Raw genomic sequence first — 26,678 nt, forward strand, 5'->3', positions numbered from 1 at the left:
CTTAGATACAGGAGAATCCAGAAATCTGTTAAACCCAGGATTATCTTGACTTCATTAAACAAATGAGGAGCAATGGAGCCGGTTGACTCACTCATGACGAGGACTTGTAAGTCAGTTTTCTTCAAGGGCTTTAGAAGCCTCCCAAAACAAAGAGTTGGCTTACTCCAAGAGTTATGTCATAAGGTCAAGGTCAATTTTCTACTTTAAACTGATTTTTTAAATACTCTTTAATTCCTAAAGGTAAGAGCAGTGAAAAAAAAAGTATACATGAATTCGGGTTTATCCCACAACCTCGCCACATACATATCACTGTCTAAATCACCAATAAAACCCACAAACATTCCCTAATTATCCTAATTATTCTCTCTCACCAAAGATCAAAGCTTTCGTTAAAACTGAAGGACTTGAACTGAACAGGGTGGAGCAACAGAAAAAAAAAAAAAAAACAACACAAGAAAACAAATATCTGTCTTAAAGTCTCCATGTTCCCAGCTCAGATATTTGCAAGCTGACAGAACTCTTGCAAGTCCTGAGGATATATTAAATTTGACATCACTCACTACTGAAATTGTAAACTCTCTAATAAATAACTTAGAGCAGGAGGAGACATTTTGTTTATTTGCCCTCATTTCTGTGGAACCCAAAAGTCATTGCCTGTGCTTTTCCAGGCTCCTTCAACAAAACTTTTCTTGTGAATTCCTGTAACAGAAAGAGCAACAAACTGATACCAAGTAGGGAAATATGATAGTTCTTTACTAAAATGGAGATTTCATTCGTGATGTCTGCATTCTTTCTGTAGGTATAGATTTCATTAGGGTTGTTAGATTGTCAAAAAACTTTATTATAATACCACATAAAGTCTTTGGAGACAGCCAGATCTGCATTTTTTCTTACTCTTTTACTTGCTAGAATTGTGACTTTGAACAAAATACTTAGTGGAAACTTTTTTTGCGTTTGTATAATTGGGGATAATAATGCCTAATCTTCATAGTTCCAGTAAAGATTAGATGAGAGGCTATATGTTAAGTGATTAATGCAGGGCTTGGGTCAGAATAAGCCCTCCATAAATGTAAGTTATAACAGCTCTCTTAGTCAGTCTTCTCTTAATCAAGTCACTAAATTAACTGACGCACGCTGGTCCCCATGGAACACTGGGCACTGATGGCTCCCACATTCACCTCCGGGACCCTTGCACACTTCTACTCCTAACTGTTGTGTTGTCACTTGCTTATGCTCTCAAAACTGCAAATTCCAATCACTCTTATTATTTAATTATGTAGAACTAATTAAATTTTATGCAAACCTATGAAATAAAAGTGGAAAAAGACAGTGGTATTCCATTTCTATAAAAACTAAAATGGGTGCTTTGGAAAGGTTTATAAATGCAGGCCACTAGAACAAAATACCACTCATATATGAGGTATGGATAGGTTGATTAGGAATACTAGGGAATTGCTTAATGCTTTAAAGACATATCTGGAAGGTTGTTTCAAAAGTATCACCAAAAGGAAGGATACTTGATGTGACTGTCTTCCATTTGTTCTAATTCTATGTCTTTAGGCCAGCTAGTAGCCTAAAATGGGGATATAGAGACAAACTTAAAGGCATGGATTTGACTAAGAATCTTTTAGGGCCTTGTCTAACTCCATGATTCTCAGAATCATAGATTTTCACATAAAATAATGACACATACACAACAAGAAAAGCTTGGTGTCCTATAGAGGTGAAACAGAAAGCAGGGTCCTTGCTTTGCTGATGTGACTATAATAAATACCCAAAGGACTGGTTCCTTGGGTAGGAATGAATGGGACAAAGCCAGAGCACTGAGCTGAGACTGCTATTGGGCCCCAGGACTGGGCCAGCTTACTTATCTGGCCACTTCCATACTATTATGGCATATTTAAGCAATTCATAGAAATCTAGACTTTTTATTCTAATTTATTTAAGTGTAGGTAGGTATAGTTGGTGTTTAGCGAAAACATTTATAATCAATGTGAGCCAACAAGTCCCAGATAGAATAGCAACTCTTGGCAGATTTTTACTTTGTGTGGGCAATGAATTAAAATTAAAATTTTATGAAAATTTCTCTAAGGAAGGGCCCATCTTTTTCTTTCTGCCTCACTATACTCAACAGAAAGGCAAGATGGCTTTTCAAATGTTAGATTATTGCCATTTGGTAGAGATAATCATCTGAGACCATTTTAACCAGAGCCTCAAGGCACTGGGCAACTAGCCAACACAATGAGATGAGATGCATTAAGATCAATTTGTTAATTTTTAATGAGGCTTCAAAACCCCCTAGTACATTACTTAATCATTTTAAGAATGCATTGCTGCTCCTTTACTCTTCCTCCTTCCTGTACATGAAAAAGCAACTTATTTTTAATCACTTCCATTCATCCCCTTGAAGGCTACAATAATTCTCTGCTATTACCATCACTAACCAAAACAGCCCATAAAATTGAAGATCAAATATAATGAAGGAGCATTAAATAGCATGGCAGGATTTTCAAAGCAACCCGATTCTGTGGCTCTATTTACAAAAAAAAAAAAAAAAATTAATTGAAAGTTTTAATCTAGGGAGTTAACATGTTGTGGGTCTTCCTCTTTGGAAGTAATGCTTCAAGTTGTATAAGATGTACACTATTGCACTTCTAGTAAGTTAAATTACATACAAAATGTGACTTTAAATGAGCATTTTCTTTCAACTAAATTTCAGAGTGAAGCTTAACAAAATGAAGGGGAAAGAATTTAAAAGTGGACCAAAAACAAAGTGACCTGAATTCATGAGGACACTAACAAAGGGATCTGAATCATGAGGACATGGGTCCTTAGGGTCTTTGTTCACTGAGTAGCCCCAAGGCTTTCCAATGCCAGGCACATAAAAGGTGCTCAATAAATATTTTTTAAATTAATGCTTTGAAAGATATTATATATATTTCTCAACAGTTGAAAAATAATTAAGAAAGTATAATGGAGATATAAACAACAGAGCTCAAAGGTGGTATCAAACTTTTAACCACCAGACATGACACAGGGACTTTCCTGGAGAAAGAGGCAAGGCTTGCACGTCCCACTAGAGCAGACGTAGCCCACAGAGCAAGTCGGTCCTGTTCCAGTTCAGAGCAGCACCATTCTTCCCAGCGGAGCAATAGGATTCCTGCTGAAGAAGCCTGTAACTTAAAAGTGAAATGTAGCATTTTCATCAGCTATTGAATAGTAAACATTTGGAGAGTAGAATCTCTCTTTTTCTATAACTCAAAAAATAAAAGCAGCAACTAAAACCAGATCTTCTACTATTTCCATGGTAGTAAATTAAAGATTTACAAATTATTTTCATCGAAAAAGCCACCCTAAACGACCATGTGGGGCATTTGACAATAGTTTTCAAAATCCTTCCTTCTAGAATGTAAACTCACAAAGGCAGGCAGCCAGGGGTCTACACCTTGTCTGTTCACCTATTTCCTTGGCACAGAGAGAGATAGAACAAGCATTGGAATTAAATCAGTGGAAGCAGGTTCAAATCCCAGCTCTGCTTCTCACCAAGTGTAAAATGAAAGTTTCTCTGCACCTTAGTTTCCTCCTCCATAAAAAGAAGATAATCCCCCCTTCACAGGGTGCTGTGATAATCTAGGCCCAGGAATCTGCATTCCACACAAGCAGACGACATTATTCTGTCTCAGGTTGTCTACGTAGATAATATTCTGAGAAATGCTGCCTTCATCCCAAACTTCTTATTGTCCAAAGGAGGAACCTGAGCCCCAAGTGGGATCAAATGATTTACTGAAAGAGCTTCAGTTACTTTGAAGAAGACTTGGGTGGGGTTGGCGGGGCGAGGTCACAGAGGGTAGAAGGAAGGATGCCAATGGCAGGGCAAGCAAAAGGGCTCTTTTGCTTCCTATAGATACTATAGCCATGTCTTTATAGAATTCACATGCCATTCCATTTATTAATTCATACTTATGATTATTTTTAACTAGATTTCCAGCAATAAAATTGCTAGATCACAGAATATGCATTTTTGAAGGCTTTGGATACATGTTTAGCAAAATTGTCTTCTACAAGGCTTATACCAGTTTGTGCTCCCACCAGCAGATAAAAGGGGATCTACTTCAACATCCCACCAAATAATGGCCCAGGAGATAAGACAGTGTGCTACCTGGGGCTCCAGCTGGACCTGCAGGGTTCTGCAGAGGGTGACTCCATGGAGTGTGACTTTCCAGGCACAGCGCTTTGTTTCTGATGCAGACCTGAGGTTGCATCTTGGGTTTACAATCTATTCTTAGGCAGTTGGTTGTGTCCTTAATCTTGCTATTGATCTGGGTAAAACTAGATTGCTTCCCCAAAACTATGGTTTATCTGAGACGAAAGGGACAAAAATCTTGCTCCCAGGAGAAGCAAATTTAAAAATGCTGATTTGGATGATAGGCTTTAGTCAGTTTCACCATGTGAGCCTAAACAGAGCCCAAACTCAACAGTGAAAGGCAATAGAAATGGAAAAATAACCAATTTCAAAGGTTAATGCGAATAAGCCAAGGATTTGGAATTTAACCGTTTCACATAGTTTTATTCCAATCATTCAGCAAAGAGGGAATTTCTGTGTCTATTCAGTCTGCTTGTGGTCTTTTGCTTGTTTGTTGTTTTTTGTCAATATCCATCACCCAAAACACAGAAACTCAGCATTTTCTGCAACGTTTATGTGTTTGAGCTCATGTAGAGCCATCTAAATCAGTGCTACGGAAACTGTGGTGTAAGCACAAATCATGGGGCAGCCGGTCTCATTAAAATGCAAATGCTGACTCAGTAGGTCTGGACTGGGACCTGCTATTCTGCATTTCTCACAGACTCCCAGGTCTGCCCATTTTGGGATCACACCTTGAGTAGCAAGAATCAATACTAAATGTACACCAGAGGAGATATGAAGGACATCATCTGTCTATCCCTGTAGCCAATGGTTGTCAACCACATTACCACAGTACACTAGTCTCTCTCCATGAAAAGGAAAGTGACAGAACTAGAACAAGTACCAGGACTTGAAATCACCCATGTGCACCACAACCTTTATTATCAATGACCCAATAATTAGTTACTGATGGGGAAGCAGGATGGGGTCGATTTGTTCATAAGAACTTGTGAATGGGTGTCTGGGTGTGTTTGGTGGTAAACAAACAAAAGATGAGAAGCATTGCTATAAGCATGAGAAGTGGCCCTAGAGTTTCTGTGGCCCTAGAGTCCACTCCAGAAAAGGAGCCCATTAGGTTGGTATAAACACACATCGGCAAAGTCAGTCATTATTTAAGTGGGAGGAGGGCCAGGATGAGATTGTGGAAAATTTAATCATACTCTTCTACATATTAAAGTCTATCTACAAAATATAGGTTTTCTGGCTTTTAAAGTACCATAAGTATTTGTGATCAGAAATAAGCAATTTTTTCTAGTCAATATAATTGATAAATTTAACATCCAAAGTGAGTTCAGACAAATAATTCTTCAACTATTTCCAATGATCCAAAGGGTAATAAAATTAATTTTCAAAGTATATATATTTCGGTGAGACTTTTAAAAGAGGATGTCACAAGAAATGCTTTTTTAAAACCATTATTTTAGGTATAATTATTCAGTAACTTCTCAGGAGCATTGAAAATTAACTGGATTATAGAAAAAAACAAGTGACACTAAAATATGTACTATTTCTACATTGGTTCATTGAAGTATTAGCCTTGCAAAAGTGACATAAAACTGTACCTACACAAGTGACAAGTTCTATTTCCAAGAATTTTTTTTTTAAAAAAACCCACCTTGAAGCAGTAAATTGTACTACATAACTTACAATAATCAGATTTAGTATATTTTTAAAGGCATACCTTCCTTACCTTATACCCTACAATATGAGTTACTGTTGCTAAGGTCATAACCACAGACAGTGCGTGTAGATACCATGTGTGGGTTTTAGAACAGTTCCTTATCCCAAGGTTTCACCTCAGATAGAACCCCTTGTAAAATGTCCCTTCAGAGTATTTTTGTGGGGTTTTTTTTCTGAGCCTATTGCAAATTTTTGTATTTCTTTAACGATGGAATCCTTTGAGAATGGTTTGTAATTTTGAAAATAGCCAAGAGTCATTCGAAACCAAAAATAATGAACAAGGCAGGACAACAAATGCTGTTTGGAGAAAACAAAAGTAAGTAACTGAGACTGATTTTCTTTTGTGGCCAGTAAACGGATTTGAGGACATTCTGAAGCCAGCGCTCCACAAATGTTTGGAACCACAGAAATGTCATTTGAATCGCATCACACTGTGACAACTTGGAAGGCTGACACATAGTTAAAGGTTATTTTGTTGAAAACTGGCTCATTGCTCTTAACCTGGTGTCAACACATCCACAGGGGCCCATAGCAGGGTTGCCGGGGGGTCACAAAATTCCAGCAAATGCTTGTGAAACCTGATGTGTACATATGGCATTGGGTTTGTTCGGTTTTTTAATCACAGGGAAGAACTTTCTACTCTCATCAGATTTTCAAAGATGTCCAAAACTGGCAAAAAGGAAAGTTGGGAAGTCTCACAGGTACGTGGGCTCAAGCTGTCCACTTGGCAGTGTAACCTTGGACAAGGTACTTACACTCTCTAAGCCTCAGTTTCTTTCTCTATAAAATGGCAATAATGATGCCTATCTTGATGATCGTCATGAGAATTAATGTAAATGTGGTGCATGGCAAATAGTAATAACTCAATAAATGGTAACCTTAGAGACACTTAATGACATAGCAATAACATAACAACCTCTCAAATACCCTGCTTATCATAAAATGGCCTTGACTCTCCAGGTACCATTTCATCTGCCCCTCAAGGCTCAGAGGAAGAAGGTATCATTTTCACACTGATCCCCCAATCTCTCCATCTTGTTCCTGCAGTTTTCTTCTTGGATTTCGCTCGCTGTTGCTTCCTCCGGCATCTTCCATCTCTCTCCCTCTTCCATTGTTTCCTTCTCTCCATCATAGATTGCCATTTTCCTAAAAACCTTCCCTTGCTCTTGTATCTATTATTTTACAGGTCTTCTTCCTTTACTTCTCTCTTTTGGGCATCTGGTCTGCTTCAGTGCTTCCAGTTCCTAACTCTCAAATAGCTGAATGTGGTTTGTGCAAACTAATAAAAGTTAGCTCATAAAGGTCAGCAGTGACACTCCCAGGAGTTGACCTCTGTTGCAAATTGCTGGCTGAGAAAGGAGGGTAGCAAGGAGCTGTGATGAGCTTCTGTGGCCATTGTTCTGTATGTAGAGACAGAGGTCTATTGTAGATCTCCCTGGTAACACTTTCTCAACTCTTCAGTTTTATTTGTGGAATGAAAACCCATCTCTGTCTTAACTAGACTATGTGGTTCTCTTTGAAACTAAACAGCTTAACACACACACAGGATAAACAGATATCCAGAAAGAAATGACTTCAAACAGCTTTAAATGACTTCAGGTAGCTTTTCTCAATCCTCAGGCTCTGGGATCTCTCACAGCATTGGGTGTTGCAGCCAAATCTTTACCTTCGTAACATTATCATCATCTCTGTCTTCTGGACAGATCCACTTGAATACATTATCAACTAAAATGCAGGATGTCAGTGGCTAACTTTTCTTCCCCCCAAATCTGGTTCTTCCACCCCACTTTCTGGAGTTTCCAGGTTGTGTCAATGGTATCATCAGTCAGGTTTCCTGCTAGGAAAATTCTGGCCTTGGGGAGGACTTGGCATCCTGCCGTGACCTGCAGCACCTTCCTGCCCCCCAAAATCAGCAGTCTTAAAGCACTCCATCCAAAATCTGCCCGGAGAACACACATTCTTAGTAGACAGATATGCAGCCTCCTCCTTGGGTACTGGGTCTTGCCCTGAAGACCCACATTTCTTGAGGGCCAGAGTAACTTAACTTGAGGCTCGGAGTAACTAAACTGGAAAAGTTCCAATTATGGTGATGGAAATTCTCCAAAATAATTAAGCTGCAGTTTTAATAGTGCTATCTAAAATTTTAAATGTTATTAATATTCATAAGTATAGTAGAGATTCAAAAGGCCTTTATAGCATTCACCATATATGCTTCTACATATGTGTTCTCAATGTAATCTGTGTACACACCTATACACAATTATTCATTAGTCAAGGGTTTATTGAGTAACTTCTATACTCAAATTATGTTGCTAGGCAGATGGGATACCAGACATGACTAAGACACAATCTCTGTCCTGGAAAAGTTCATTGCTAGAAGAGACAAATATATAAACAAATACTTGTAACAATATCAGCTGTACTAGCTAACCCTTAATGTACACTTCCTGTTTGCTAAACACCGTGTTGAGTGATATTTGTGGATATTTTTATTTAGTCAATTACAATAATATGGTAGGTAGGCCCTACTACAGTTGAACGAACAGAAGCTCTCTCTGCTGAGTGCCTTGTCCAAGCTTATAAATAGGCAAAGGTTTCAAACCCTAGTCTGTCTAACCTGGAATGCAAGTTCTGAACTAACACATATTCTTGTATCCAAAACGCTGCAAAAACAAAGGAAGTAGAGAGCAGGGACCCTGCCGAAGTCAGAGCCACCGCCCTGGGAACTGCCCCATCAATTGGCCGAGCAGCTCAGACACTGGATGGACACATGAGGACTCCCCCGACCACGCTTTGTAAGCTCTCAGTTAGGTTCACCAATAGCTTAGGTTTGGGTCTGGGTGGTCATTTCCATTTCTCACTGCAATATGAGTCATTGTTTCCCCATTTGCTCCTTTGAAGAGGCAATGCACACCACACCCATTTCACACTGGTCAGCGGCACTGGAATTAAGGAACAACCAAGGACAGTTATGCAACTACAATCTCCAGACCTGTGGGCCTGACATCTATCTGCCTTAGAAATTGTTCTCAGAGAAAATATAGTTATCAGGTATTTTGAGCTCCTTCAAAAGGGCATGATGTTTATCTAGTAATTTTTGTGTACTTCTTGAAGATACTTAGCATTTGCTATTATATGACTTCTTATTTAAAGTATACTTGGCATACAAGACTATATTAGTTTCAGGTGTACAATATAATGATTGGACTTCCTAAGCAGTGTGATAAGGAACACGGGGAGTCCTCTCCATCAGAGAGCCTCGCTGTGCTCTGCAGCCTGGGAAGCCTTGAAGTCTAGTGGTTTTGACAGGTGAAAAGCTCTGCACTTTAGTCATGGATGAGCCACTTCCACAAAAGGGTAACATCTATCTCCTGGATGGTCTGATTGCCCGTCTGCCAGATGGTTTCTTCTAGTCCCTTCTAACTTTATTATTTTGATTTTCCAAATTGCAGGCACATCTATTCTACAAAACAGCGGTTTTTAACCTCTTGGGGTCAAGAACTGCTTTGAAAACCTGACAAAAAGCACCAACCTGCTCCTCAAAGATGCACATGGCAACCTTTGCAAAATGTTTGAACTGAATCTCGGGAGCTAAACTCTGCTGTTAAAAAACTCAGAAGTCGCCCAGCTGGGCGTGGCTTAGCGGTTGAGAGTTGACCTAGGATCCGGGCTATCAGGGTTCGATTCCCAGTCAGGGCACATGCCCGGGCTGCGGGCTCGATCAATGACTCTCTCATCATTGATGTTTCTGTCTCTCTCTCCCTCTCCTTCCCTCTCTCTGAAATCAATAACGATATATTTAAAACAAAAAACAAAAAAACCCTCAGAAGTCAAAAACACTTAAACACATAAAGGAAGCAAAACTAATATTGGAAAATAAATTCAGTGAGGTAATAAGAAATTGCCTCCTTACAGCTTTATTTCAGCTGTTGAAAATGATTCCAGGGAAATTAAGCAGGGCCTGAAAAATGTCCCCAGTACAGTTTACCAAGAACAATTTTAACAGATAAAATCCACCATGTAGTTTCCTCTGTCAACCACCTTGACGCAGGTGAGCATCTCCCGTGACGCAGGTCCCAAGAGTTACAACCTGTACAGACAGGCACCTCTTGCTGCCCTTGAAGCTGAGTTTCTGGGAACTGTGTGGGGTTATGAAAAATGCCCCAGACAAGAATGTAGAATATTTGGATTTATCCCTGTTCTGTTTTAAACGCACCATCTCCCTCAAGTGTGACAAAAGGGAATTTAAGGGGAAAGGATCTAGAACTTTTTTTCTTAAGTACTCATAATGAGCTGGGGAGAGACACAGAGATAGAGAGAGATACACATATGTGCAGTGAGTCCTCTTGATGTTGGTATAGTATCTAGTATTACCTTCGCTTTCCAGAATAAAAACCTAAGACTCCAAGAGGAGTTATTCAAAATCACTCGATGAGTCACAGAGCTGAAATTCTAACCAACCTCCTTATTTTTTTAATTAATTAACTTTTTCTAAAGACAGTTTAGGTTCACAGCAAAACTGAATGGAAAGTAGAGAGAGTTCCCATACACCTTCCCCCCCACCCAAGTCCCCACACATGCACCTCCTCCGCTATTGACATCCATCACCCCTTTTTTAAACACACACAAAAACAGGCATTTGCTTTTTCCACCGTAACTCTGAGATCCTAAAGCCATTCACATAGCACCTAATGTGCTAGAAGAATATCACATTTGAAAGCCCTGTTATTAATCTTTTTAAAACCAAAAAAATATGTTTTGTCAAGTAAATCATTAATGGTCATTTCAACATTTATTTTTTGAGTAGATGCTCAGTTTCCCTTACAGGACTTTGTTAGAGTAAACGCTATTAAAGTCTGGTCCATATGATAAAAGGACTCTCCTTACACTTAAATTCATGTACTGGATCCTATTAAGTTGGATATTTGGAAGAACTGCTTGTTATCAATACGATATTTCAAAACTTTCTTCATCTGCATTAAGTTCCATGAAAACCAGGAAATAAAAGTCCCTGAACTCACATCCTAACTGAAGCCATTCAATGACAAATAACCAAATAAATTAATTAATTAATAAATAAATAAAAATATAAAAATAAAAGAGAAGCGGAAATAGTAGGCAAGAGAAATAGAATTTAAAAGAGTGTTTGTTAAAATGTAGATTAAAAACTTCAAAAAGATAAAGAGGTTGGTGGTTTTAGAAGATGCTGAGCAAATTAGTCAATCTCTCAGCGCTCCAGTTGCCTTCTGTGTAAAATGTCGATAATAATCTGACCTGCCCCCCGGGAACGCTGTGGCTGACCTGTGTGGGCCACTGAGCTCAGCCAGCCAGTACCTCCCAGTGTCCATCCGTGTGACAGGTTGTTACGGCTATTATTGTGTCTGCTGCTGCAGGCTCAAATTTTTTATGCTTTTTTAACTGAATGTAGCAGGAGTTGGATTTGTGGGAGGTGGTACCAAAGTGCCCACAATCCTACAGGTAAAAGAAAGCAGCACAGTGGGTTCACCAGTGAGCTTCCTGACAGTTTGCCCTGAAAATCTGCTGCTTGTTTCTTTCTTGAAATAATCGCATTTTCAGTAAAAGGCAGATACTGGCCCGGCTTCCTGGGAGGCGGCGGGGCCTGGTGGCCACGGCCTGTGTCTGTAGACCGTGCTTCCTTATCGGAGGCCTGCTTTCCAACCACACTCACACCACATGGCAGCAATTCCACCCAACATAAACAGGGAATCTCTTAGGATGAGATTTAAAAATAACAGAACCAAAACTTAGACTCCCTGGCGCTCCGTTATTGCCTCAAGTCATGACTGTGGCCTAGAAATTTAGCCCATCTTTACCCCACTTTCTTAGGTTTTTAAAAAATATTTTGTATTGATTTCAAAGGGAGGAAGGGAGAGGGAGAGAGAGAGAGAAATATCAATGATGAAACAGCATCATCGATTGGCTGCTTCTTGCATGGCCCCAACTGGGGATCGAGCCCACAACCCGGGCATGTGCCCTGACCGGGAATTAAACCATGAACTGCAGGCTCACGGGTCGACGCTCAACCACTGAGCCACATGGGCTGGGCTTTACGCCACTTTCTTCATCAACAAATTGGACTACAAGTGTGCAATTAGAATCAGAGTATCCAAAATGTAACACGCAAGCCCGATTTTAGAAGTCAGTCCGGTTGACATTTTCCCCCAAATAAGCTTCACTATCCGTGGAAAGAATTCCTGAGAAAGCACATGCAGCTACGCTTTAATTTCTCTCCACAGAATTTTAAAATTCTATCCACATTCCTAAGCCTTGAAGAAAGAGGCCTCGAATTAAAGTGTTGGAGCCAAGGTCACCCAATGGGGCAAAAGTAGGATGAACACCCAAATCTCCTAACACCCAGCTCAGCACCCTTTCCAGCACTTGGAGCCACCTGACTCGCAAAATAAGGTTTTTAGAGGTGCAGGTCGTCCTCTTTTCCCTACCTCAGGCTGTTTTGAGGTTGGAACAAAGTCCAGGAACACCAACAATTCAGCTCTAGCAACTCACCCAGAAGCAGAAAATAAGGGGCTCTCTGCCAAGGTTATGTAAGATCTCACCCCAAAACAATATCCCACTGACAGGAAGGCAGCCGTTAGAATCTCGGCCTGTGGCCCAAGAGCTCCAAGATCAATCCCACTTTCAGATGCGCCTAAAGTTGCTCAGGGAATTCTCCCCAGATGCTTAAGTTCAGCAATGGAAAAAGTCTTTAAGTTACATGGGAGTAATCATTCTTGTCCGTGTAGAAAATGCTGCCTTCTCTGAAATATGAATTATATATACACTATAATTAAATTTCTCTGACAGAATGAATGACAATTGGAATTTGGTTTCCCACTTGCTCTGTTTACCACAGGATACGCTTACCCTGATAAATATTTCTTCAAACTATCATTCTCAAGCTGATTAAGCCATTCTTTCCCTTTTGCAAGACCAAATGATTTGGGGGAGGGGGGGAATTTTAATTTAAAATGCCTAAGAAGGGTTAGTATAGATCTAGACTTTAAAGGCTCTGTACTTAGTATACTATTTAATTTAACTAGCAGTGCAAATAAGCAAATGTCTGCTCAGTAGAGTTAAAAAGAAATAAAAGTGCAATAAGCTGATACCAAGAAGGGCTATTCCACCTTCAAAGCACACTGTCTGCTTTCCTTCCTTCCCCTTCCTCTTTCCATTGCCATCTCCACCTTCATCTCCTCAAACCTCAAAAGCAGTTGCATCTCTTTGAACTATAGTAGCTTCCCACCTTAGTGTTGTTTAAAACATGAACAACTCTAAAGTTAAACTTGATGAAAGGAAACCAATAAAATATTGTTTTTTCATCATTATCATCAGTAATGTCATAATTCTGCTAAGATATAAGGTCAGAATTATTCATAGCCTGTATTCATAGCCTGTAATATTTGCAGCGATTTGGAAAGCTGGATTAAATTAAGTACTATAACATATAGCCCAAAAAAGTGGACCCCCTCCCATCTAGAAAACTCCATGAATTATTGTACTTCAAATCAGAAGACAGGTATTTACAGAACACTCCTTCCAACAGCACAAAATATAAATTTTTCTCAGCACACATGGAACATTACTCAGGATGGATGGATCATATGTTGGGTCACAAAACAAGTCTTAACAAATTGAATATTGAAATCATATCAAGTATCTCTTCTCACCACAATGGTATGAAACTAGAAGTCAATAACAGGAGAAGAGTCAGAAAATTTACCAATGTGTGGAAATTAAACAGCATACTTCTGAATAGCCAATGGGTCAAAGAAGAAATCAATGGAGAAATTTTAAAAACTCCCTTGAAACAAATGAAAATGAAACACAGTTTACCAAAACTTATGGGATGCAGCAAAGGTATTTCTAAGCGAGAAGGCGATGGTGTATATAGTGTGTAAGTAACATAGATAGCACTTACATTAAGAGAAAATAAAGAGCTCAGATAAACAACCACATTTTGCACCACAGGAACTAGAAATAGAACAAACTAAGCTCATAGAAGGAAGGAAATAACAAATCAGAGCAAAAATAAATAAAATAGAGACAAGGAAAACACTAAAAAAGATTAAAGAAACTATGAGTTGCTTTTTTAAAAAGATAAACAAAATTGGCCAACCGTTATCTGGACTAAGAGAAAATGAAGATTCAAACACATAAAATAAGAAACCGGAGACATTACAGCTGAAAATACGGAAATACAAAAGATAAGAGACGACCATGAATAATTATATGCCAATAAATCTGATAGCCTAAAAGAAATGTGTAAGTTCCTAGAAAAAGCAACCTATGAAATGGAAGATATATTTGTAAACCATCTATCTGATCAAGATAAGGGGTAACTATGTGATGTGATAAATGTTAGTTAACTTCATTGTTTAATCATTTTTCTATGTCCATCAAATATTCATGCTTTACACTTCAATATACAATTGTATTTGTCAACTATACCTCAATAAAGCTGGAAAAATTATCACTATTTGTCTAACTGGAAACTAATGAGAATCTAGGTTGACTATCGGCCACATTTACAGCAAGTAAGTAAATGAGCCTTACCCGAAAGCTATCTTTTCTTCCTGACTTTGGCATCCATGAAATAAGTTAGGCAGTTCCAAAACAACTCTCCCTCTTCTTTTTCAAAATCAGGACCAATCGTATCCTCTACTGGGCATGGTAAGGACACATCTTTATACCCATTTGTATTTCCCCTTCTGCACTAAGAGCTTGGAGCCTAGAGTCAGTGAGGCTACTTCATTCTAAAGCCAACTGTCCCCCTTACTATCTATGTGTCTCAGCAGCTGTCTCCCCACACTGCCCTTGAACCACAAAGAGCACAGCCACGCCTTGTGCTGAGCTGGGTACCCCAGGAAATGCAAGGCTGCCCTTCTTTGTTCTCTAATTTATATTGAGGGAAAATAATTCTCTCACATTATGGAAAGGTTGCAAGAATCCCAGGAGTCTCTTTACATCTTTACAACAATCCCCACCCTGGTGAGAGTAGAATGAATTAATCCAGGACCCAATACACGCATCACTACTACGATCAACAGTTCTATTTGCTATTCTAGAAAACCCTTGCTAAACAAATCTGCCTTATGATGACATCTGCTGGGGGTTTCTGGCATTGGAGGGGAAGAAAGGCCAAATATCTTGATATTATCGCCACTGCCCAGGGGGAAGGGAACTTAATAGTGTCACGTTGATGTTTCCAATGATCTTTTAAACTGGGAACTGTATTGTTAAAAATAATAATAAAATAAATCTGAGGTGAACCCATAATAAATGCCAGATGATGCGCTTTGAAACTGAACCCAAACATAAATTAACTTTCTAGCACGGTGTTATTCAGCTTTTAAATATGCATCTGAAAAGGAAAGTTTGAAATATATGACATTCTTTCTGCATGTGCTTATATTTCAGTGTTTCTCAATGTTGAAAATTTTTCTTTTTCTTTCAAAAATATCAAAGTATTTATTGAACTTAATTTTTCTTTATATTTAAGGGACAACTGTTATAAAGTTAAGGCAGACATCCTCAAGGGCTGGTGAAGAACATCATTTAACCTGACTTGAATTCCAGTGGAGGGTGTGGCCAAGGTAAAGAGTAGAGAACCACCATGGGAAGTAATCTTCCAGCAAGCCAGCCACTCAGATGTCCAGTGGCTCAGCCTTCAAGAAGACGATGATGCTTAAATTAAGACAAAGACTAATATTTCCCCGTCAAAGTAACCTAAACAATAAAAGAGCATTCTCTTGGGATGGAGTCTCCTAGTATTTTCTCTCCCATGGAGGAGCAGACACTTGAATGAAAGAGGAATTGTAGGAGTTCACATATGAATCAGGAAGAGAAAACATATTGTAACAGGGACAATTCTACTTAATTGTCCCCACTGAGACATGTTATCATTAGATACAATTAACCTAAGTATGAATTCAAAGTCCGATCTTCAGCAGCCGCTTAGTCAAGAGATTCTTGTAACTAACTAGAAGCAGTCACCATTCATTAAGGATAACCCAAACTGTTATTATGTTTGAAGCTATGTTTGAGAAATTTTCTTTCCCCTGTTTTGTTTGTGGTAATAACTGGGGTCATTCTTTAACATGTGATTGGAGACAAATTTATAGTAAAATATCCTGAAATTAGTAACATTACAATTGGGATTTCCAAAATAATTTTTTAAATTTTTATAAACTGGACAGGTCTTCTGAGAAAAAAGCCCCTGGGCTCTAAGAAAACCCCACCCCATAGTCCTTTACTTCAACTCTAAGAACTGGCATCCGATATGTTCGATGTTCAGATAGGTCTACTTTTCAATTTCATCTTCACATTTAAGGACATGAAGAAAAACAGTATTGAATCTAATAAAGCCTGAAGGCTTTGCTTCCAGCAAGCCTCAAGTTATTCCCATAAGACTCAAAGAACATACAGGATTGGTATATGTTCTAAAATCCCCCTTTCTCATAAATTGAGCTCATTTTGAGGCAGCCTCCACAAGAGCAAAGACTGTGCCCTGCTTCGTTCAATGCCATGCTCCCAGTGCCCGTCCCTGAGTGTTTGTAGAACTGAACAGGACGACTTACTCCAAGGAAGCAGTTGCTTTCATACTTCTCAGACCCCACATGTCTGCATCTCAAGAACTTTTTCCCAGTTCTTTCTGATTCTCATCGCTGTAAGATCTACAGATTCCAGGGGCCCACCCCAGCTGGTCTGGGTCTCCCTTGCATCACTGTCATAGCAGAAGGAGTCTTCTGATTTTACGCGGGCCATCTGCTGCCTTGAGCCAAAGACCTCTGCTGACAGAGCCCTTTGGCATCAGGGCTCTGGGAGTCAGAGAAGATGGTGAGGAACAACTGAAGCCATCAGATTGAAGGCAAGGTACATAAAGGAGCACCCAAGGAAATAATTACCCGCGAGGCAGTTTTTGAAATGGCTCCTGAGAGATAAATCAGGGCATGCTGGGAGGAAGCCAGGAAAACTCCAGGATCTTTATCTCTTGACTTCCATGTCGCTCTGTATACAGAATCATCCACAAACATTATGCATAACAGGGAAATAAAGGCCATTCAAACCTCCTTGCAGTTAATTAGGATCTTTTATTTTACTTGCTTATTCACAATATTCAGATGCCTAAATGCTTGTCTGCTTGCTATATGAACACATATTCAGTTAAAAAAGTTTCACCTATGGCTATAACCAAAAATCTTGCTAATGCTGTGTCTGAGTGTTTTGCTGATGGTTTAAACCAAGCAGACAATTGGACCAAAGAAGTTATTTTGCAATTGTGGAGATACTTGTTCCATGCCTTCTTTTGCACCCTATGGTTTCCTCTTAAACAAAAAATTAGAAATATGTGCAAAGGAAATTCGGTGACTTCCATACATATTTACCAAATCTGTCCTCATATCCCCCAGCCACTACCCTAGGTCAAGTCCCATCTCCTCACTCTGCATTACTGCCACAGCCCTACCTCTTGAACTTTGGCACATCCTACTTAAATGTTAGCATTTTACTCCTGTGCACACACGAAAAGATTGTAATGGTTCCTGATTTTTTTGCAACTTTAAGCAATTTTATATTGCACTATTTCCCACTACATACGCTTTACCATGTTAACACACTCTCCTACTAGAATGAAATTCAAGTTCCCATCTTAGTCGCTTCCCTCATTTTGCCCTGCTCACCTGAGACTTTCTGCTACCTCCTCCATTACCTTTTCAGATCCTGCCCATATCTCAGGATTCATCGGAAGCTGTATCTGAAAGGTTTTATATATGTCTGAGTGCTAAAGATCTCCCTGCTCTTCTCAGTAGGACTTAAGACCATTATAAAATATCTATTGATCAAATGCAGAAGCTAATAATAAAACAGTGCAATGACTAGTTTTAATTATTTCAATAAAATAAATATGATTTCTGTATAGGCATTTCAGCTTCAATCAGTAGCCAACACCAGGCAACCAGCACTGCTCCCCATTAGTATAATGAGATTCTCAAAATTAACTGCTTTTCCAAATCAACTGAGGTCTATATGAGAAGGGAGATCAGGACACCTAGTTAAGATTATGATTTAGATGATCTGGAGAAAATATATTTTCAAGTAGCTCCACAGGTGTTTCCAGCCAGGTTCAGGACAAGAAAGACTTTAGCCGACTGCTTATCGATTGACACTCAAATGACCAGGAGGAATTAAAGAAGCCATACAAACAGCAGGAGACTTGGGGTTGATCTACAGATTAAACAGAAACAAAAGGTTTTGCCTTTGCATGCCAAATTCAGCAGACTCTACATGAGTGATTCAATAATTCAGAATAATTTATTTGTTGCCACAGTTATGCCAACTGGCAATGGGGCCAGAGCTCCTCTATCACGATTGAGCAGAGACTAATCTGGGGATGAATATATATACATTCTAACCACTGAACCAGAAATTCTGGGATTGGGACCTGGGAAACTAGATTATTTTAATCTTCAGGTGATTTTTTTTTAATCAGAAGGGTCTGGAAATGTCTTAGGCCATTCCAAATTAACATCTATATCCCCTTTAAGCTAGTCAGGTCTTGCATTAAAAGAGCTGCCTGGTGAGCGAGTCTCGTCCCGATTCCACTAGACTAGAGCTTCCGGATATGAGTTCTTTCCAACAGCATTCCAGAAATCCATATTTGGAGCACCAACGACATAAGGAAGTGATAAAGGATTGCTGTGGAAGAAGGCAAAAATTTGGTTTTGGTTAGCTGACAGTCTTTCATCTTTTCAATGGCCATCACCATGATTGCTTAACTAAGTCGTTGTTATGGCATGAGTATTTGTATGTTGTTCTAAAATCTTTCCATTGGCCATGACTCCAGCATATATGCCATTCCCCATGGTTAGAGATAACCTAATATCCTTGCTGTCCAGGAGATAAGAAAGCAGCTGATATGTGAACTTTGAGCCCTCCATTTAGTAAATATCTTAACTGGGTATTCACATCATGAGCTATCCTCTCTTTAAATTCAGTTGGAGACAGTCTTCTTTCAATTGCAAAAATCACCATTCTGAAACTTCCCCTTTTGTTATAACACGGTAGATATTTTGATGTACACCAACAGAAAAAGAAAACGAGTGTGTCTGCCAGTTGGTATTTTGCCCTTATTATATAAAATTTGAAATGGAAACTGCGGCCTCGATGAAAACATTGAAATTCCAGTAAGGAGGATTAGTCATACTTTTTGTGTACCAGGGTTAGATTTCAAACAGCAAGTAACAGTTCCCTGAGCTACTAGTGGAAGCAAACATTCTCAAATGAAAATCAAAACGGACTACACTTGCTTACAAGAGCCAAAGCAGGGATGAGTAACATTTGACATTTGAAAGCCTGGAATCTGAGCAACCGGCTTTCTCCCAGAGAAGAAACTTCTCACCAGATAGTTGGCTCGGTGTGGTATCTAGCTTTCTTTGAAACAGCAAGCCTAAAATCTTCAGGGAAAAGGCAAATAACAAAAACCTTTCTGGCTTAACTCCTTGTAGCCCGAGAACTGTTATAATCAAGGCAAGAAGCACGGGCCAACTGAGTTTTAAATTATACCATGGTCAGAGTAAGGGGACCGGCATCGATTTTAACAGATTGCTGCCAGGCCTGGGGCCCCTCCAACTGCCTCACTCACTCGCTCAGTGAGCGTCTTGGGACTTTTTACTTCCACTCTTAATAAGGTCTTGCAATTTGGGAGGTAACATCAGACCTCCTTATTTGTTTTGTTTGTTGGGACAGTTACAATCTTGACTGCAGCAAAATTTTTCATTATAAACAAACAAGCAAGTAGGTAAAAGAATGATCTGAAGATCAAAACATCTGCACTGTCACCCACATAATTTAGAGACAGAGAGGCAGAGAAAGAAATGAGGTAGATCATTAAAGGTCCTAAACATTTAATTAAAATAAGATTTATGTGTGTTCCATATGTTTTATAACCCTTCAGAACAGTGGAGTCTAAAATAACCCTGTTGCAGCCTATTAAGCCTCTTCAATGCCAATGGTGAAATTGAGAGTATTGATGTGTTTTTCTATGAAACCATTTATGCCCTCCAAATAATCCCTTTTGCAGCCATCAAAGCTACTCACAACTCACACAGAAAACTGAAGTCTTATTCCACTTCCTCTGAATTCTTCCCAGATGAGCATAAAATAATAAATGAGCTCTTCGTAAACCTATGGCATGTCCTTCTGCCTTGCCCTATTCTTCCCAGTCTAGGCGGCATCTATCCATAAACCAGATAATAACACAACAGACTCCTTACCCCACCTAACATTCTAACAGTGTCCGAGGGCTTTCATGGTGGCCCCCTGTTCCTTACACGCTTTTCCTCCTACCAAGTCATTCTATAGTAAGTAGTTGTATATTGACTCTTGCATTCTTTTGCCAGAGCTGTCATAACAAAGGACCACAGCCTGGGTGGCTTGGACAACAAAAATTAATTGTGTCTCCCAGTCTGCAAACTAGAAGGCTGACATCAAGGTGTTGGCAGGGTTGGTTCTTCCTGAGGATGTGAAGGGTCTGCTCCAGCCCTCTCTCCCTGGCTTGTAGGTAGGTAGCCATCTCCTCCGTAAGTCTTCTCACAGCATCTTTCCTCTAGGTGCATCTCTTTGTCCACATTGCTCCTTTTATCAGGAAAATGATCATATTGAGTTAGGGCCCACCTTAATAACCTCAGTTTCACTTACTTCTGTAAAGATGCTATCTCCAAATAAGATCACACGTCAAGGGGTTAGGACTCCAACATATAAACTGCAGGAGACCAAAATTCAACCAATAATAATCCTCTATGCAATCTTACATGGTCAACGCTGATGCCAACATTTAAGGGTGGTTTGCACTCTGAGAAACAAGGAAGCCCAACCCATTGGCCCATGCATGTGTCATCTCAATAATATCCTTTGAAGGAAGCTCACAGAATACCCTCACAAGCAATTATGCTATAATGTTAAAGGAAATTCATTGCAATCTGGTTACCCATAAAACCCCTTTTCTTATAAAGGTGTGTGAAGTGTTCTGTATTGTACAATATTATGAAATAGTGAAACTAAAACCACAGCAAGTAATTAATTATCTGTGAACACAATGCTTTCTCTGTGGAGGTAATTGCAAAGCTTAATTCTACATTTTGTGCATTTAGCAGTGAAAAAATAATAGAGTCTTGTCACTCCCATTATAGTTCCCTAATCCTCTGTCCATTATGACAGTCACAACTCAACAACCAACAACAATCTTATGTCTTTAGTGAGATTGTTTTCCTCACAAAGAGCCCAACTACATTCCTGCTGGAAGATCCCCAAGCCGGGTGAGAGACAGATGGGTCACCATGCTTGAACACTCTGGTGAGGGTAGGGTAGAAGCCTCCTCTTATAAATCTGTGTCTTGGGACATAACTCAATTGACTCTATGAAGAACATGGATATACTTCTTAAAAAAACTATAAACCCAACCAGAGAAAGAGTTCTCCTCTCCAAAGACAACCCAAGTTGACCTAAAAACTCAACGCTCAAAGAGAGAGTCCTAGAATGTTCTGTTTCATGAATGAGGTAAAAAAACAAAAACAAAAAAAACTGTCTCAAGATTTCCAGATGCACAGTCACAGACATCATTTTAAACACAAAGGGTCAATCCTCGGCTGAGATCTCACACTGAAAATGGAACCACCCCTACTTGAGTCTGCTCTCTCTGGCTAATCCAAATTAGAAATGTTGAAGTTGAACCATATGAATCATATACATTAAAAATGCTCAAACACTGTCAACTTCATGTGGTTCAACCTAATTTCCAGCTTCACTGACTAATTCAACTCTTTCAAAAATTCTTTATTTAATGGCATCCATTACCAGGTTCCAGTCACAGAAGTGGATTAAGTCTCTAAGAGGAGAGTTTTTAATACACTTAGGGGAAAACTGCTTCTGGCTAGAAGAGAGTAACAGGGACTAGAATTATCCTTCCCTTGTTAACAACTAAATGACAGAACAAAACATAGGAAATAACTATTTTCAGACATTAGACAATAGGCAATAGAGACCGGTGCTCCCAGAGAGGAAGGAAATAAATGAAGTCCTATGATTGCCCAGACTTTCTGCCTACAGGTAATTTCTAAACTGCTGAGCAAGGAGAAGAAATCCAAATTGCAGTCTCACTGAATGGAGGAGACAAAGATTAGGGCGGAAGGGACCAAGGTGGCTATAATTTGCATGCCAGAATACCTGAGAGAAGGTTCCAGAAATCTGTACATGAGAACCCTAAAATCTATGACTGAATAAGCTGAGAGACCGCCACCCAACCTAAACTATAAGAAACATTAAAGAATGTTTTTCAGGCAGAAAGAAAATGATACCAGATGGAAATGTGGATCCACACAAAGGAATGAAGAGTTCTAGAAATAATATGTGAATAAATAAAAAACTCTTGTTTCTCATTTCTTAATTTCTTTAAAAGATCATTGACTATTTAAAACTAATTTAAAGCTACAATAACAGTACACTGTAGGGTCTTTATCATATATAGAAATATATTTTATCATAATAGCATCAAGGATAGGAAGGAGAAATAAATCTATTGCAAGATTCATACATTGAAATAACATAATATTATCTGAGAGTCAACAGTGACAAGTTAAAAGTTCATAAACCCCAGAGTATTTTCTAAAAATATAATAGCAGTATACTAATAAGTCAACAGTGGAGATAAAATTAAATTCCGAAACTCGCTCGCTTAATCCAAAAGAAGGCAGAAAAGAGAAGAACGAATGACACAAATGAAAAACAAATAACAAAATGGTAAATTGTTTTTGTAATTTTTATTCTGGGATGTAAAGCTCTTTGTAATTAAAGTATAGTTGACATACAATATTTATTAGTTTCAGGTGTACAACATAGTGATTTGACATTTATATACCTTACAAAGTGATCACCATGAGACTAGTAACCATCTGTCACTGTACCAAGTTATTGTGATTTTAGTGACTGTATTCTCTATGCTGTACTTTACATCCCCATGACTTACGTTATAACTATAAGTTTGTACCTCTTAATGACCATTCCCCCAACTGCCCAACCCTCTGGCAACTATCAGTTTGTTCTCTGTATGAGTCTGTTTTGTTTTGTTTGTTCATTTGTTTAGTTTTTAAGATTCCATATATAAGTTAAATGATACAGTATTTGTCTTTCTCTGACTTATATAATACCCTCTAGGGCCATCCATGTTGTTGCAAATGGCAAGATTTCATTCTTTTTTATGGCTGAGTAATATTCCATTGTATATACCACATCTTCTTTATCTGCTCATCTATTAATGGACAACTAAGTTGCTTCCATATCATGACTATTTAAATAAAACTGTAATGGACATAGAGGTGCATATATCTTTTCAAATTAGTGCTTTTGTTTTCTTCAGATAAATGCCCAGAACTGAAATTGCTGCATTGTATGGTAGTTCTACTTCTAATACTTTGCAGAACCTCCATATTGTTCTCCATAGTGGCTGTGCCAATGTACAATCCCAACAACAATGCACATGGGTTCCTTTTTCTCTGCATCTTCTTCACCAACACTTGTTTCTTTTCTTTTTAATGATAGTTATTTTGACAGTTGGGAGGTGATATCTCATTGTGGTTTTTACTTGCATTTCCCTGATAATTGGCGATGTTGAGCATTTTCTCATGTGTCAGTTTACCATCTGAATGTCTTCTTTGGAGAAACGTCTATTCAGGTCTTCTGCCCATTTTTTAATTAGATTTTTTGGGAGGAGGGGTGCTGAGTTGTATAAGTTCTTAATATATTTTGAATATTAAAGCCTTATTGGGTATGTGATTTGCAAATATCTTCTCCCATTCAGTAGGCTGCTTTTTCATTTTATTGATGTTTTCCTTCACTGTGCACAAGCTTTTTGCTTCAGTGTAGTCACATTTGCTTATTTTTTCATTCTGCTGCTCTTGCCCAGGGAGACACATCCAAAATATATTTCTAAGACTGGTGTCAAAAAGTTTACTGCCTATGTTCTTTTCTATGAGTTTTATGGTTTCAGGTCTTACATTTAAGTCTTTAATCCATTTTGAGTTTATTTTTGTACATGGTGTAACACAATGGTAAATTTAAAACCAATCATATTACCACTTACATTAAATGTAAATGATCTAAACACTAATTCAAAGGCAGAGATTGTTAGACCATTTTAAAAAGTGACACTCAACTATATGATACCAAGAAATTCCTTTAAAATACAAAGATACAGATAGTGTAAAATAAAAGGAGAAAAATCGAGCTACCATGCAAAAACTATGCATGTGAAGGCTGAAATTTCTAGATGAATATTAAAATAACTGTAACTGGCTCCATTAGCCAAGTGTCACCTAAGCTTTGCCTCATTCTTTTTTATTAGTGTGACTTTGTAGACTTACTTTCTTCTACTCACACTGCAGCTATCCAGCCTGGCCCGGCCCCCAACTTCTATCCTGAGCTTCCTCTCCCCTGGTGGATTTCACTTTGAGCTAGACCTCATGACACTGAAGGGTCCTGTGAGGCCATTCTGCCTTGTCAGAGCCACATGACTTCTTGGTTAAAAATAGAACCAGCTCCACATTAAGTCAATTCTCCATCTGTTTCCACCTATTCTTTCTTCTCTAGCCTCAACTATTGAGTGCTAGGCCAAAATGAATGTGGCTTTATCCCTGGGAGCATCTAACTGCTGTAGCACTGTGTAGAAACATGCTACAGCAGGAATTTGTTTCTGCTTCCACCCACCCTGGAAACACATGAGAGACACATGGAAAGACAGAAGGGCTCCATCCTTTGCCCAGCATTGCTGAAATTCTCCACCCAGGAAAATTGGCATCAGCATCCTCTTTTGAGATGAACATTCTTTAAAACTAAGCTATTTCTATTACTATACTTATATTGGTGACCATGATTTATTGTATTTGTATAGCACTGTACATTTTTTCCAGCTACTTTATCCTTTTTGGTGTCCTCCCTGGATTAAAGTTGTAGAAACAGATTGCCAAGGTTTAAATACAGGGTCTATCATGTATTAGCTATGTACACTTTAGCTAGTTACTTAAACTCTTTATGTTTCAACTACTTGTATAATAGTAGGTGAATAGACTTTTAATTAAAAGTAAACAAATGAATCTGAGAGGTATTACATAAGGTTACTGAAATTGCCAACAGAATAATAGACCATGAATTACAACTCCAAGATTTTCTGTGTATTTTGTCACCAGCTCTCACCACCTTCTACAATTCTGGCATCATCTCTTGCCAAATTTATTAGGCAGCTTTTTAAATGGCTGAAAATGATCTTCACCTCCTAGTATTCACACGCTTATACAATCTCTTTACCTTGAGTGAGTACTGGACTTAATGACTTATTTCTAACAAACAATAGGCAAAATTAATGAGATATCACTTCAGAGATTAGGTGAAATTAGCAATGACACTCTCTCTCTCTCTCTCTCTCTCTCCTTATTTGCCCTCCTGTAGTAAGCTGCCAGGTTGAAAGCTCCCCTATGGAGAGGATCATATGTCAAGGAGTTGAGAATATTACCTGACCAATATCTAGAGAGGAACCAAAGACCATAGTCCAACACCCACAAGACTATCTTCCCTAAGGACATTTGAGAGCAAATGGTTTATACCTCTACTCCCTGACCAGAGAATAAACTTTAGTCAGGGAGATAGGTAACAGAGGTCCAATTAGTGCTATTTGTGCCAACTAAACCCAAGGACAGATGAAGTCAGGGGAACAAATAAAAAGCTTGATTAGAGCCACACAGACCCAAGATAAAAATAAACAGTGAAGCTGACCAGAGGATAATCCCAAACTCACCCCATAATCTCATTTTGATGAATCAACACATTGAAGGACACACCTGGAAAACTAATGAGTATTCTGTTAAGACCCACCCTTGAGACCTCCCCTAACATTCCCACTGGCAGAAGAGACATAAAAACCCTCAAGGCAAAGGATGCTGGGCTCAGGCTCCCTCTGGAGCATGCCCATGCCTTTTCTTGGGCCAAGAACTTTTACTTTCTTTCTCCTAAACTCTAAGTGTCCCCATGAGACTTGCAACTAGGGGAGCAGCAGGAAGTGGCAGCTTGTCCCTGGTTTACCCCTGAACCTGTCTCCAAGGACCCCTTTTTGTCTGACTTTCCAGTGAGCTAACAGCAGCCTCACCTTGGCTCACTTCTTTCCTATAATGTTTCTAGGGAGTCAAAGCAGAGCCCCATCTAGGCTCTCTCCTGTTGCTTCTTCTATCCTAAGCCCTTCCTTTGTCTCACTGTCCCCAGCTTTAATAAATATGCTCTCAAAATCACCTGGATTTGTGTTGTGAAATCTTTCCTGCATGAAGTCAAGAACCCAGACACTACAGGCCAGCCTGAGGCAGGCCCAATCCAGGCCGGGCCCCTTTCTGATGACACTCACATACACTGGATGTGCTTGCACACTTGCCTTTGCACTGGCTGTTGACTTTTCTGGAAACGTTCTCACAGGCATCCAGATGACTTCCTCCCTTGCCTCCTTGATATATTTGATTAAATATCACCTGCTCAATGAGGCCTAATCTGACCATCATATTATAAATTGCCATATATCTCCCACCTCCATCCCTAATCCTTCTTTCCCCATACTACTTTTCTTTACCACAGTGCTCATCACCATCTAACTTAGGGCATACTTTCCTTACTTATTGTTTCTACTGTTTATTAGATCTTTCCTCCACAAAAATGTAGACTCCAAGAGAAAAAAGATACCTTTTTTGTTCCTTTTTTTAGCCAATGACTAATG

The sequence above is a fragment of the Miniopterus schreibersii genome (genome assembly GCF_964146895.1).
Source record: "Miniopterus schreibersii genome assembly, chromosome: 9".
Classification (NCBI taxonomy): domain Eukaryota; kingdom Metazoa; phylum Chordata; class Mammalia; order Chiroptera; family Miniopteridae; genus Miniopterus; species Miniopterus schreibersii.